The 14,181-nt window shown below is 49.6% G+C and overlaps 1 protein-coding gene across 3 annotated transcripts in view; it reads left to right on the forward strand.

Annotated features, from left to right (window-relative positions):
• The window catches only part of LOC133354343 (LIM domain-binding protein 3-like), an 87,205-nt gene that overhangs the window by 325 nt on the left and 72,699 nt on the right, over positions 1 to 14,181 (forward strand). The gene's annotated exons all lie outside the window — the stretch shown is intronic.

Here is a 14,181-nt window from a genome sequence, read left to right on the forward strand (position 1 = left end):
CTGTGGTTGTGTGTGTTGTTGTAGCTGTGGTTGCGCGTGATTGCGCGTGGTTGTGAATGGTGGTGTGTAGTGCGTGGTTGTGTAGTTTTATGGTTGTAAGTGGTTGCACGTGATTGTGAATGGTTGGGTGTAGTGTGTGGTTGTGCAGTTGTGTTTATGGCTATGATTGCACGTGGCTGTACATAGTTGCGTCTGGTTGTGGTTATGCTTGCGTGTGATTGAAAATTATCGTATGTAGTGTGTGGTTGTGTAGTTGTGGCTGCGCGTGGTTTTGTGTGGTTGTTCTCCTATGCGTCATAGGAGAACAAACTGGACAGGCCTCACTTATTCATCGCAGGACTAACCATCATCGCTATCATCATTGCCATCATCATCATCGCCATCATCATCACCATCATCATCGCCATCGTCATCATCATCGCCATCGTCATCATCATCGCCATCATCATCATCATCGCCATCATCATCGTCATCATCATCGCCATCATCATCATCATCGCCGCCATCATCATCGCCATCATTGCCATCATCATCATCATCATCATCGCCATCATCATCATCATCATCGCCATCATCATCATCGCCATCATCATCATCATCATCATCATCGCCATCATCATCATCATCGCCATCATCATCATCGCCATCATCATCATCGCCATCATCATCGTCATCGCCATCGTCATCATCATCGCCGTCATCGCCATCATCATCATCGCCATCATCATCATCATCGCCATCGTCATCATCATCGCCATCATCGTCATTGCCATCATCATCATCGCCATCATCATCGCCATCATCGTCATCATCATCGCCATCATCGTCATCATCATTGCCATCATCATCATCATCGCCATCATCATCATAATCGCCATCATCATCATAATCGCCATCATCATCATCATTATCGCCATCATCATCGCCATCATCATCATCATCGCCATCATCATCATCGTCGTTGTGACATCATCATCCCTTAGCTGTCTGGCTCCAACGGTACGGAACAGCTTCACCGTAAACATCAGGGTGTTGAGATCAATACGTGCGTTTATTCGTCATAAACGCACGCCTCCTCAGTGCGAATAGATGCGTCGAGCCGGGTATCTGCTTTTTTGTTACCGTGCCATTCCTCATTTTTTGTTATCGATCTTAATCGTTACCTCGTATTTTGTTAGTTTTTCATCGTGCCGCTTCGGTTGCACTCCGGGTCAAATCTAATTGTCTCTGTTCAAAGTGGAGTGTTAACGCGATGGTGCTTGGAGCGGCAGATCTGTGCCAAAGAGGCGTGCAAGTTGTGGAAGCAAAAGTAAAATGTACTTGACATCAACACGGGACCTCCTTTGCCAGTCATTCCATCACCACTCGTTGCTGTTAGGGCTGTAAAGTAAACAAAGTTACGTGTGTGGTTTTGTATGTTGACCATGTAAGGCTCACTGAGCTGTCTAGCTCTTTTTCAGAAGCTACGTGGGCTATCAAAGAATGGTAGCTCAACGAATTTGCCTGAACGCCACGTGGACGTTTATAGCAGCCAAACACTCTAAACGTGTGGTGACGGTGATTCTAAACGTGGATAGGGAACAAGTAAACCCGTAAAAACAAAGTTTTTCACTATAAATCCTTTATATGCGTGGTGGCTAGAGTCCTCTCGTCCTCTGGCTTGAGATGGCTGCCATCTATGGGTCAGATGATTGTCTGCCGCCATTAAGCAATTGGTAATTAAATATTTAATTTGTTTTCCCTAAACAGTGTAAAATTTTAGAATTTTTTTTTTCACGAAAATTAATTGTCACACACAACGAGTCTGTGTGGAAAATGTCAGCTCGATTGGATCACGGGAAGTGGGTTAAAAAAGGACCGAAAGATTTGCACGGTCGTAAGCAAGCAAGCAAGTGAACTTAATATAAAGGATTTAAAAAAAGCCTGGAGGATCCGGAGAACAATCCACGGGGAGAGAGAGAGAGAGACACGCAAACTCCCACGTATACAGCAGACATCATCATCATTAGACCTCCTTTGCCAGTACCAAAATATGAGAATAGGTTTTTCCCATTTTTTTCTGGCAACAAAACAGGTGTTAAGATGTGAAAACACCAAACTGAAACCTTTTACAGGGAATCATGTCTGCATTAACCACAATACTTGTGGTCAGAATGCAAAAAAACATACTCTGATAACACTGGTCAACACACTTTTTCTGGCATAAGGTATTCCAACGGTTTAAGGTAATTTTGGGGTGCTGATTCCAAATCTGGCATCAGATATCATATATTGCATTTTCATTAAAAACTGCAGAAGAAAAATATTAAATAAATGTGGATATCTACATAAAATGATATTATAAACACACTATCCTAAAAATACAGCACCATATTTTAACACTAAAGCAGTCACGGAGTCGCAACAACTTGCAATCATAAGTGACAGAGTTAATTTCGGGTAAAATAAATGATAATGGGGTATGCCGATAGCATAAAAATGAGATGTGATAGAGCAAATTTGAGATCAGATTTAGAATCAGCACCCTGAAATTAGTCTAAAACAGCTGCAAAAGTCCAGGCTAGAAAAAAAATCTTTTTTTTGTTGACCAGTGTAATATATGCATTGCAAGACAATGCATTGCAAGAGAATGGATATATTATTAGCGTAGGTTTTTTGTGGCCAGAAAACAGGGTAAAACCTATTCTCGTACTTGACATCATCAACCCTTGGATACATTTGCCCCGGGTTGTCCACGGCGTCAGTCCCTAAGAGCGGGTCAACTTGACGCCAAAGTTCCGTGCACCGTGTGGCGTTCGATCGTCCTGACCATAGCCGCCGCGTTCGGAGCGCGGCGGAGCGCCGATTGCTGCACCGCCGCTCCCCACGTCCCCGTCATGGCAGGGCGAAAGCGGCGCACCGTGACTCCGTTTCAACCGGTCGCTTTCCGATGGCTCCAGAGGTCGCAACCGGGTACCTGATACCCGTACCCTACCCGATACCCGGCTACCCGTACCCGGCCGGGTACGGGTACGGGTAGCCGTTTGCGACCCTGGTGCAGCCGGGTACGGGTACGGGTAGGCCGTGAGTCACTGGTGAGTAACCGTTTGTCACTCATTTCGGGTAGGGTACGGGTACGGGTAGGGAACGGGTACCCGTACCCGGCCGGGTACGGGTACCCATTTGCGACCCTGGTGCGGCCGGGTACGGGTAAGGAATCAAAACCCGTTTGCAACCTCTGCCGATGGCTCCAGAGGTTTCCATAAGAGCCTCGTGCGCGGGGGGGGGGGGGGGGGGGAATTATTATTTTATATTGATGTGAATTAGAAGCACATTTAATGCGTCCAAAATAAATCTCGTTCTCAATTAAAAAAAGCAATATCCGACGATCGGCTATTTAAAGAGGCAATACGTCCGAGGTTGGGCACCATTCCAATTTCAAAGTTCTCTCTTCAAGCTGCTTGGCTTTGTCGTGTGGCCTTGTCTTGATCTCTGGTGGAGGTTAGGTGGAGGAGGGGAATGGGACCATAAATAGGACAGAAGGCCACCTCGTGTTTAAAACAGAATACTGATCGGCCGGCAGGACTGAATGAACGCCTCGTCGCCACTTAAAGCGCAGCTCGATTCTTGATCACTCGACAAACTTTGTGAATTTTTTGTGGCTGCGTGCTCATTCATAGCCCCCCCCCCCCCCTAAGAGAGAGGACTCAACGCTGCAGCTTGTGACGACGGGGATCGAGCGTGATTTATTGATGACGTCCAGCGCTCGGCACGAACGATACCAGACCGACGCCGTGGGGAGGGGGTCGGTGTTTTCTGGTGCCCCTGGCCTCCGTGGACGTGCGCGTATTTATAACGCTGGCACGGGCTGGCTCGGGTGTATTTTTGGTACCGGTATGAAAGTGACTTGTATCAGCTGCCCTGAGTGTACTCAGGCACGCGCGCGTGTATGTGTGCGCGTGTATGTGTGCGCGCATGCGCGAGTGGTGGGGAGCGGTAGTACAGCGGTTAGCGCGCTGCCCTACCAACCCGGCGAACCGAGTTCGATTCCCGCTCATGGCCACCAACACCGGTTCAGTTTCAGTTTATTTGGCATAGCCCTGTGAGCCATTCGGCTCTTGAATCGGGTGCAGCCGCAACAAACAAAAAACAAAAACATGAACAGGAAAACATCTTAAAGTGACTATGTGACTATGCGCAAACAGAAAAATCCAGGAAAAAACTGCAAAGTCTTCCAGAAAAAGCACCGTACACCAACGCTGTGTGCAAAAATCCCAGTGGGATGCAAGGCAAACAACAACAACAACAACCACAAGACAACTTAGATTAAAGCCATCAGTCTAACTCCGTACTACAACAAACAAAACATGGCCAAACCAAAACACTTTTCGAAATCACCAAAATAAAGCTATAAGCAATGTAACAGTAATCATAGTAACTGTGACCGAATTTTCACAATAAACAAAATAAACAACATGTACCACAAAACCCTGTATCTGAACCAGCAGCCTTGCCTAGGCCAACTCAGCCTCAAATGAGTACCTGGTGCGGTGTGTAAACATAGCCACAATAGAGAAAAAAAGGTCGGTCGTGGTGCTGGCCACCCATCCCCTCGTGTGCCGTTCCGGCCTTCATAGGTGCTCGCGAACAGCCCTTGCCCCTACAGTCTGCTGAAGGCTATACGGGGCATCATCTGTTTACGTTTTGTGTACGTGCGCGCGCGCCTACCAAGCTCTCGCCTCGGTTTTCTTATGCCTGTCACTGCCATTGAGACACGCACGGCGATACACACCCAGAGCGTGCACATTGCTCTCCCACGCATGCGTCCACGCACACAAAGGTCGTTTCTGTGGCTTAAATTAGACCGGCGGAGTGATGTGAAATGAGCCGTATCTCTCCCCCCCTCCCACTCCCCCAGTTTGAATTCCGAAATGCCAGTTGAGATTGATAGTTACCTCTGGCGTAGAAACTCCTGTTTTTGTTGTCCATGTTTGGCACACCTGGTTAGGGGAATTGAGATTGGTCTCTTGCAGATCTCTCCCTGCCCAACGATAGATGCAGCGCAAGGCAAATTGACGTTTCGCACAAAGCGTCGAAATGCACCCAGACGCTTTTTGCAGGAAACGCGAACGCTTTAACAAACAGGTTAGGTGTGAAGAGGGTAAGCTGCACGGAGAAAACATTTTAGCCACATGCGCACGCAAACAAACGGGGCTTAAGTCTCTGCTCAAACGGGGGGTGGAGGGTGGGCAGGTGATCAGAGTTTGCATTCTCGCACGAAGTTCACGTGGAAGAAAATCTTAGACAATTGACGGGTCACTGGACTAACGTTGGACCAACGTTGGAGCAAAGTTGGTCGATGTAAAACACCGCAAAGCGGCCACTCTGGACCAACGCTGGAACAACAAATCTGGCTGTCACCTGAGGAAGCTAGTTGTAATTACTGGCGAAACGTCGTACTCAGATTGTAAATGTTGTGGCTTGGCTCTCCAACACACCGGCGTGCTGTATTAGTGACGAATTGGCCACGTTCTGTTAACGTGACAACCCTTACTAATTGGCTGTGTCGGGTGGTGGCGGGTTTAACGACACATTTATATATTTACGCGACCTAACCCAAAGAAACCTCTTTTATGGCTGGAGCAACGTGGACCCAACAGTTTCCAACCACCCACATGCCAACGTTGGTTCAAGCAGCGTCGTTGGCACCTTTGCTGGGGTTACTGTCTCAATTGGCCCTTACCTGCTCGTAAACAAAACGATAATTGGCGTCATTTGCAGGATATTAGGGTGAACAACATAGATGGGCATCCATCTGCTCGTAAACAAAATTAATCTGTTAGCTCTGCAAAAAAAACCCGGCAGTTTTATCGTAGAGTGAGAGTAACGCGTTGTGTACTGGCAATATGGGGGCGCCACAGTGGCAGGATGTTCACTACCTCGCCTGGTATGCAGGAGGTCGTGGGTTCGATCCCAACCAGAGGTCGCAAACAGGTTTTGATTCCTTACCCGTACCCGTACCCGGCCGCACCAGGGTCGCAAACGGGTACCAGTACCCGTACCCGGCCGGGTATGGGTACCCGTACGCTACCCGTACCCTACCCGAAATGAGTGACAAACGGTTACTCACCAGTGACTCACGGCCTACCCGTACCCGTCCCCGGCCGCACCAGGGTCGCAAACGGCTACCCGTACCCGGCTGGGTACGGGTAGCCGGGTATCGGGTAGGGTACGGGTATTGGGTACCCGGTTGCGACCTCTGATCCCAACCCTGATGCCTGCTGTATATTTGGAGTTTGCATGGCTCTCTCTCTCAACCCTCTCCACGCGGTTGTGTGGATTTTGCTCCGGGTCCTCATCGCGCGTTTCGCGTATTTGGCTACTGGTATAATTTTTGGCCAGGTCGCGTCTGAAAAAGAGTTACATAGCTCAACGGGCCTTAACTGGTAAAAAAAAATATTTTAGCTTCAAAATGTAACGGTTTGCAAGTCTGTCATGCGTATGGTGCGAAACAACTTCATCATACACATGTACAAGTTATGAACAAAGTAATGATTTACATTGCGCGGCACCAATGACTCTATTACCGACGCTTTCCCCTGCAAACGGGGCCTCACCTGCTTAAATAAAGGAAATCGAATTATTTACACAGCTGACACTAACCAGGAATTATAACATCACTCCAGTTATTTTTTGGGCTCCAACTACCGTAATTGAGTCCGCGTGTGCCTGCTGCCAGATTTCACTGCGGGCCTGAGCTATGAAACACAGCGAAGTGTGCACACAGAGGGCACCATGATAATCATCGAGCGTCGCGGTGAGAGAATCTTGCCAGAGATAGAGGGAGGGGGTGGTCCTTGTCTTGAAACATCTGACCATTCACCAGCGCTGGTTTGAGCAAGGCCGACTTGTTTGCTGATGAGACACCGATTCATATTCTTAGGTTGTTTTGGTAAAGTCACGTAGGTGAAAAAAATGTAAATTAATAAAAGTAAAATAAAAATAAAATAAAATTCACGACGTTTCGGAGGCGACACAAGCTTCCGTCTTCAGGTGGAACCGTCACAGCACGATTGCTGTATCAGTAAGAGAAATTTCAAGAAAACAGTCTTTGTATATATACTGTATATATACTGTTTTCTTGGAATTTAATTTAATTTGAATTTACTTTTATTAATTTGAATTTTTTATCACCTACGTGACTTTACCGAAAAAAAACTAAGAATATGAATGCTTGCAGTCACGAAAGCTTGAAATCTAGAATTGAGACCCCGATTGTTGTTGCTTCCGTTGGTGCCGCTGTAAAGATGCCCTCCCGGGTGCCCGTGCGGCTGATGGGATGTGTGGAGTAAAAAAACAACTTAAAATGTTTTACATGGAGAGGCAAAAGTGGGTAGCGGATTAATTGTCCATTTATTAATGATTAGCTGTACTACCCGGCTTCGCCCCGGGACTTGGATCCACCACGCCCGGCCGTGTTTGTCTCCCCAGTTGGCGATGTTCACACACCACAGCAGTTACTCGTTTTGAGGCTGAGTCGACCTAGGGGAGGCCCAGGACCGGTTAAAATAATCGTCACCGGTGGTGGCCGTGAGCGGGAATCAAACTCGGGTCGCTGGGTTCGTAGCGCGGCGCGCTAACTACTACACTACAATGCGTTACGCTTCCACGTGCGCGGGTCACGTGACAGATTTGACGTCACAGCTCACTTTCCGTGCAAAAAGTTTCTGCATTATTGAGCTCCCCTCCCAAAAAAAAGACACGAAGTGTATTTTTATAATTTTTGCATGGTGTACAGTCTGGAAAGTACCCACATGGCAAATTTCAAGTTTGTTGCATGTCGGGAAGTACGCTAAGCATTTTTAACAGATACACATCTTTGCCTTTTAAATATATGGAGATTATTATTTTTGCGATAGAATTGTCCAGGGGGGTAGGAATGGATTCGGTCCCCCCGCGTGGCATGTCGACAAATCGCCACAATGCAGAGCTGTGACTCTGCTCAAGATTCGAGGATTGTTAACGCGCTCCATGACAAAGTATTCTTAGGTTTTTTCGGTGAAGTCACGTAGGTAAAAATATTAATTAATAAAAGTAAAATAAAATTTAAATAAAAATCACGACGTTTCGGAGGCAACACAAGCTTCCGTCTTCACCTGAAGCTTGTGTTGCCTCCGAAACGTCGTGATTTTTTATTTTTATTTTATTTTTATTTAACTTTTATTAATTAACATTTTTACCTACGTGACTTTACCGAAAAACCCTAAAAATATGAATACTTGCAGTCACGAAAGCTTCAAATCTAGAATCCATGACGAAGGTTGAATGCGTTCATGCATCAGCTCTGTGTGTGAGTGGCGGTGGGGGGGGGTTACAGGTGGAGGGCGGGGCGAGAGGGGAACTCGTTGGGTGGGGGGGATCTCGTGGGGGGGGGGGGGGGAGGCAACTCGTAGGTGTAATCCAATTAGAGCCCAGCACGAGTGTAAGGTTGCATAGCCCTTGAGGACTGAACCCTCACACAAACTGTGGCCACGTTGATCAACGTTTAGCGGCGAGTGACATCTCAATCTGTTCCGAGCAGATTGAGATGTCCCCCCCCCCCTTATCACCCCAAGGGTGGCACAGTCGGGTTTTTTACAATCGGGTTTAGTTGTCTTTTTATATTAAACCCGACCATCTGAGATTGGGAGAAATCCGGTTTAATTGGTTCTAATTGCAGAACCGCAATTAGAACCAATTTCTCAACGATGGGCTTCATCCATTCCAAGCTAAGGAACTCACTGGCGCCCACGATTGTGGAGGAGAAGCTCGTGTTCATCAAGACCAACCTGCCCGCCGCATTCTACGACTACCCCGTGCCCGACGCCCCCCCCCCCCCCCCCGAGTACGATAGCAGCACCGATGAGGAAGCAGCCTAAGCCTTGGATCAGAGTTCCGTATTCATTAAACCAGGTTTTAATTCCCCGAAATCGGGTTTAATTGTATTAAAGAAAAAACTTGATGCTTGCCGCTGGAAAAATCGGGCATTTTCCACCCATGCTTCACCCACACCCGCTCCGACCGGCGTGCTCTCAAGTACGGGCGGACATCCCTCGGCAGAGGATCTCATCCAGCAGTGGACAGAGCAAACGGCCGGCCGTGCACGGTGGGAATGGGATTGTGGGAATGTGAGCGACCGCCGTGCGGGCCATCATTGAGCGTGGCCACGCGGGCGAGGTTACCGGCGATGAAACAAACCGCACGTGCCGGTCCAATGAGCGAGCCTTGCCGATGCCGCCAGAGTGACTTCTCTCTCGTGCTCTAGTGTCCAGATACTTAAACGTGAGACGCCGCTGCTTGCGTACGTGGGTGCGTGCGTGCCCAGTGATATATTTTAACTGTTACACAATGCGAACCAATAATTCATGGTTTGACAAGCAGAATGTAATCAAACCTCAGTCGGGGCTCGTTCACGGAAGTTTGTTTAAGCTTTTAAATGCTCCCTTGTTGGATAATGTTGCTAGCACGCACATGCACATAACACACACACACACTGACACTTTTATCACAACCATGTGTATTTGCTCGTGTACATATATATAATGTATATGTTCTTCCGCATAGTTACGCGAGGATAAATATAACCTAGTTAGATTCCTGGCCGTGGCGAGCACCAGCGGCGAGCGACATCTCAACCGGTCCTTGGGCCGTTCCTCCCCTTCACTAATTCGGTGAAGTATGGTCGAGCAACCCGCATGGCTGACATGACGCGGGGGGAGGCCTTAATCCAGCAGTAAATCGAGACATGGCTGTACATTTGTATTGTCATTGTGATATGCAAGTTAATGGCCACGTGAATGGATAATCTCGTTCGTTGGAACGCGTCTCGCCGCACAAAGCAAAGGGGACCCCTGACCGTACGCGATGGCTGTGAACGGCCAGCGCACTGGCCTTGCGATCCAGGGGTCGCACGGTTCGATTCTATCTCCCTGGCGCGGCGGTTGAAAACGACGGCTTCCGTTCGCCCAGCAGTATGAATGTATGCACCGCAGTCGGATCGGTTGGCAAGGTCAGGGAAGGCGCGGTGGGCAAAGGTGCGGGTGCCCGCTCGTTCGTCGTGCGCGAGTCGGGCAAAGTTCCTTTACACGGAGGGGTTCTCCGTAGCTCCCTCTGGCGGGAAGGGCCGTCCGGCGGCAGTGGCGCGAGCAGGCAATTTCAGGGGCTGCGCCTTTTCCCGCAATTCGCGCGCAAGCCCCAAGGCACACACGTGCGGCAACTAAGGCACGTGACGGTCAAGATGCGTGATGATTTTACGAGGCAGCGGCCTTTGGCCGGCCATCGAACAAAGCCGGTGACGCGCGTTTTCGGATGTGCTTCTGCGGCCGTCTGGAACGCTCTTCCTTAGGAGCTATGCACTTTTAAATCGTCTAGGTTGAAAACAAATTTCTTTAGAATTGCTTTTTGTGTTTAGTTTTTTTCGTCCTTTCCCCCGCACCTCCGATTAGCGCGGTTGGCTACGCACCCTGAGAAAGAAGTGGAATTGTAAACATGCTTTGAGTAAGTCTGGACTCGCTCCGACACCTTTCCCAGGCAGAGAGTACGACGATGATGCCAGCTGTGAGAAATGTGCGCCGGCCGGTACGGTACGCATCAAGAGGGAAAAAAAAAATAACAACGTAAAAATAACGCCAAATACTGTACTGTGCACCGAGACTCAAGGTCGTGTGTAGGGGACTGCAAGAGATCATGGGGATGCCTCCAAGGCTTTCATTGCAGCCTCTGGCCAGAGGGCAAAGGTAGTGGCTGCCGTGGAAGTTTTGTGTTGCGAAATGCGGATAGACGAACAGACAGACAGACAAACAGACGGGCGGGCGGGGGTGGGAACATGCGGGCAAAGCGGCAGGAGCAACGCAATCACAAATCACACTCGCCAGCGTGGTGAGGTATGGTCAAAGAACCCCCATTACTGACAAGGTGGGGCAGCCCTTTGGCATCGGGGGATGAGATAGGGCTTGTCCCCCTCGCCCGCCCCCACCTCTAAAGGCTGTGCCTCCCTTCTAAATTCTTGTGGTCAAGCTGAAGTTCACGTTTGATGAGCATCGAACGTATGTGTGTGTCCGTTGAATTTCTTTTCGCACTGTACGTAGTCAGCCGTGCTGATTGCAGGTACAAGACCAACACGTACAATACCAACACGTACAAGACAACGATTCCCCGTATAACCGTAACATACTTTTTGGGGCAAGTGCTGTTCGCGAGTCGCACCTACGAAGGCCTGCGCAGCAATACAAGAGGTTGTGTGGCCAGCGCCACGCCCGGCCGCCTTTGTCTTTCTCGTGGTGATGTTTACACACCGCACCAGGTTCTCATTTGAGAGAGGCTAAGTCGACCTAGGTGAGGTCCAGGAGGTCACGGGAGAGACCCAGGTGCCACGAGTTGATTGACTGAGGAAAGATCCCTGATACAGCACCTCGACAAAGACGTATCCCCGTGTAATAGACTGTTGGGGCAAGTGCCGTTAGCGCGCACCTAATGAATGCATCTCCCTGGTGATGATATCTACACAGTCGACCTAACGTAGCGCCTACACAAACACGTGTGTGTGTAGGGAGCGGTAGTGTAGCGGTTAGCGCGCTGCGCTATGAACCTGGTGACCCGGGTTCGATTCCCGCTCACGGCCAACAACACCAGTGATGATTATCTGAACCGGTTCTGGGTCTCCCCTAGGTCTACTTGGCCTCAAATGAGTCCCTGGTGCGGTGTGTAAACATTGCCACTGGGGAGACAAAGGCGGCCGGGCGTGGTGCTGGCCACCCACCGCCTCGTGTACCGTTCCGGCCTTCATAGGTGCTCGCTAACAGCACTTGCCCCTACAGTCTGTTAAGGCTCCGCGGGGGAACTTTGTTGCCTGATAAACGCCTTGCGCAGTGTTTACCGCGCTCTGTGGCGCAAGCATCCCGTCTCTGGCAGCGAGAGACTGTGGCAGGTCGTACACTGCCGGGTCCTGTACAAACCAGCCCAGTCTTGAACTCGTCCTTGTGGGCGCGTCTGGGCGCCCCCGGCACGGCGAGAAACGAGACCGAGAAGGATGATGTCTCGGCTCGAGTTCGCGCGGCTCCACCGTAAAAATATACGACGAGGCGTTGTATTTGCAGTGGCGCGGCCGATACCTGTCCAAGGACGCTCGGAATCGTTGACCACACCAGAGGTGTTGCAGAGGTTCAAGGTTCGGCTCCAGTGGCCGCCCCGGTTAATTACCACGGTACTAGTCGACCGTAATTGTTGAAGATGCCATGGCGCCGTTTGCAAGGGCAGGCCATCGCGTGCCACCAGTGTCATGGTCCCGATTTTTCTTTTTTTTCCACTTCTCCAAACTTGTCAATTGGGAATGTGACTGGGTTCCCTCCTTCGGCTGCCACTCTGTTGTTAGTCTCGATCACCGGCCATCGTCGTCGCGTTCACCGACGCGTCCTAAACAAACCCACTTTGATTATGTTTCCAAGTCGATTGAAAATTGTACTGAAGATGTAAATCGGTAAGCGGGGAATCAGAACTGTGGTTTCCGTGTTTGCCTCTGTGTCGTTTCTCACGCTCAAACAGTTTCATTCCCACCTATAGCCTCAATGTAACATTATCATACGCTTTGCAAATATAAATAATCTATTCGCACACACATGATTAAACGTGTGTGCGTGTCATCAATCAGTAAAACTCTATTTAAATATAGAGGCCTTCACAATACAAATGTCCACAGGGCATTTGGCAAGTAAACATAACGTAAGCTTTCGTGACTGCAGGAATCCATACTCTTTCTTTCGGTAAAGTCACTTCGGTATAAAATAAAATAAATCACGACGTCTGCCTCAGCATGGTCTGCTGTTGAGGCAGACTATTTCAAACAGTCTGCCTCAGCAGCAGACCATGCTTTCCCACCTGATGATGGACGCTTGTGTTGCGCCCGAAACGTCACGATTTATTTTATTTTATACCGAAGTGACTTTACCGAAAGAACCAAACAGTACGTATGTATGTTGAACTTCTTTCGCACTGTACGTAGCCAACCGTGCTAGTCGGAGGTAACATTACTCCAGTTCGGATAACGTTACTCCAGTAACGTTTCGGTTGTACAAAACAATAAAAGGTGCACACACATTCCACGTGAACACAACATTGACCGGTACGCTGCACCATGAGCACCCCTCTACACGCAGAGCCACGTTACCCCACGAAACCAAAACCTGGAAACTCACAAACCTGGACTCGGAATGCACGAACCCCGAGTTAGGAACCCATCAACCGGTGACCATCGGAATTGATTTTTACATCATTCCGTGCTTGCTCATTTCTGCGATGGATTTAGATGAAATGAAGTCGCACGTACACGCGCGTTGTTGTTTATAGCTTGTTTACGTTCGGATGAGCCGGTTAGGAAGCGCAAGGATTAAGCAGTCGTCCTTGGGTCCTTTTGAAAAAAAATTAAAATACCTCGGTTATTTTCGTAAAGGGGCTCTCTGATTGCGACAAAGCGTGGACGGAAGGTTCCGTTCTGGGAGTCGATGAGAGCTGCTAGCGCCTCGACTGAACCCAGCCGCTCCGCTTTCCAGACTCGCCGGCAGCCGTTGTTTCGGCAAGTGAGCCCTGCCCTGGCTTCACCGTTGTGGGGCACGTCAGCGGTGGTCAGGCTCGCCAAACAAATACTGCCAGCTTACTGGACGATATGATCAAGGGCGCCTCCACTTAAGCGATGGGGTACCGTGTTGCAGAGGTCGCAAACGGAGTGGCAGCCAAGGATTGGAACGCGTCCGAGGGGGCATGGATCGGGGAGAGGGAGCGCTGAAATATGTCTCGTTCGCTGGCACTGGGTGGATTGTTGCATCGCAGAATCGTTTGAGATGGAGACGCCTTGGAGGGAGGACGGGGGGGGGGGCCTTAATCCAGCAGTGGATTGACCATGGCTGACGGTGACGATGATTGCCCGGACTAGTCCAGGGCCCGTCTGTGTGAGGTTCCGTCCGTTTGGCTCTTTGTTTTCGGGCTGCGACCCCCTCACCACCCCCCCGTCTCCCTCCTCCTCCAGGCAGAGCCACGCAGACATCTCCACGGCCAGATGGGACGGACGAACGTTGCCATGGCAGTGCCAAATTCGGATCATTTCCAGATGTGGAAGATTGATGGGCGGTCTAGACTGGGAGCTGGAGCCTCGGAATCCTCCATTCATTGGTT

The sequence above is a fragment of the Lethenteron reissneri genome, chromosome 47 (genome assembly GCF_015708825.2).
Source record: "Lethenteron reissneri isolate LAM-NWPU_2019-01 chromosome 47, ASM1570882v1, whole genome shotgun sequence".
Taxonomy (NCBI): domain Eukaryota; kingdom Metazoa; phylum Chordata; class Hyperoartia; order Petromyzontiformes; family Petromyzontidae; genus Lethenteron; species Lethenteron reissneri.